Consider the following 1887-nt stretch of genomic DNA (forward strand, 5'->3'; position numbering starts at 1 on the left):
TATTAAATTTGGTATTTTGTACTTTTTCATAGTATTCTTGTATGATCCTTTGTATTTCTGCAATGTCTGTCATAATTTCCCCTCTTTCATCCCTGATTTTGTTTATTTATGTCCTTTTTCTTTTTTCTTTAGTGAGTCTAGCCAGGAGTTTGTCAATTTTATTAACCTTCTTAAAGAACCAGCACATTGTTGCATTTATTTTTTCTATTTTTTTGTTTTTAATTTCATTTAATTCTGCTCTAATTTTGATGGTTTCTTTCCTTCTGCTGACTTTAGGCTTCGTTTGTTCTTTTTCTAGTTTTTTAAAGATTAAGTGTTAGGTTGTTTATTTGGGCTTGTTCTTGTTTTTTGAGGTAGGCTTGTAATGATATGAACTTTCCTCTTATTATCTCTTTTGCCATGTCCCAAAAGTTTTGATATGTTATACTATAATTATTATTTGCTTCTATATATTTCTCTCTTTTTATTTCTTCTTTGACCCACCCATTCTTCAGTAGCATGTTGTTTAATCTCCATATATTTGTGGTTCTTCCCACTTTCTTTTTACAAATAGATCTATCTGTTGTTTCAAAGCATTATAATAAGAATATGGTTGGTATGATTTCAACTCTCTTATATTTGTTGAGGCTATCTCTGTGTACCAGTATACGGTCAATTCTTGAGAATGTTCCATGTGCATTAGAAGAGAATGTATAAGCAGCTGTTTTGGGATGGAAGACTCTGTAAATGTCAGTTATGTTCAGTTGGTCTAATGTTTTATTTAAGGTTGTCGTTTCCTAATGGGTTTTATTATTGGATGATCTGTCCATATCCAACAGTGGGGTATTTAGGTCTCATACTACCATAGTGTTTTGGTCTGTTTCTCCATTTAGTTATATTAGTAATAGCTTTATATATATTTGTGGCTCCCTGATTGGAAGCATAGATATTAATAAGTGTTATGTCTTCTTGGTGCATCATTCTCTTCATCATTATGAAGTATCCCTCAGTATCTTTCTTTATCTTTTTTATTTTAAAGCCTATTTCATCTGATAGTATTGCTACTCTCCCTTTTCTCTGAATGCAATTTGTTTGAAATATCATTTTGCACTCTTTCTCTTTGAGTCTATATTAGTCTTTGGAACTGAGATGTGTCTCCTGGAGGCAACATGTGGTTGGGTTTTGTTTTTTGATTCAATCTGCCACTCTGCGCTCTTTTATTGGTGCAGTCCATTTACATTGAGGATGATTATTGAAATATGAGGTCTTATAGACATTTTATGTTTTGCTTTCTGGTAGCTTGGTGTTTCCATTGCTTCCTTGTCTTTGTGTTTCTTTCTTTCTTTCTTTTTTAATTATTACTTTGGTTGGGTTTTGTGGATTTTTCCCTCTGATACTTCTTATTTTATGATATATACTTCAGTTCTGAGTCTTTTATGTCTGGTTACTATTGCAAATATATAGAGAGTAGTTATATAGATGTAGCAGTACATTTTTGCCTGCGCATGCCATATATCCATTCCCCTTTGCAAATTTTGATCTTTAAATCCTCCCCTTTTCTGTCATTGTTATCTCAATTTGTCCCTATGTGTGCTGGACATTTATTACTATCTTGCAATAGCAAATATCTTCTTATTGCTGAAGCTTATAGTGCCCTGTTCTTCTGCTTCTATACCTGCTAGTCACCTCACTTCTAATTATGGTGTTTTTGTTTTTGTTTTTGTTTGTCATTTTGTTTTAGGTGAGCTGACTCCTTTCAGTGTTTCCTGTAATGCAGGCCTCATAATGGAGAATTCCCTCAATTTTTACATGTCTGAAAAGGTCTTTATTTGTTCTTCATCTCTAAGGTAGAGCTTTGCTGTATACATTATTCTTGACTGGTAGTTCCTATCGTTTAATAGTTTGAAC

The sequence above is a fragment of the Pteropus vampyrus genome, unplaced genomic scaffold (assembly GCF_000151845.1).
Source record: "Pteropus vampyrus isolate Shadow unplaced genomic scaffold, Pvam_2.0 Scaffold502, whole genome shotgun sequence".
NCBI lineage: Eukaryota > Metazoa > Chordata > Mammalia > Chiroptera > Pteropodidae > Pteropus > Pteropus vampyrus.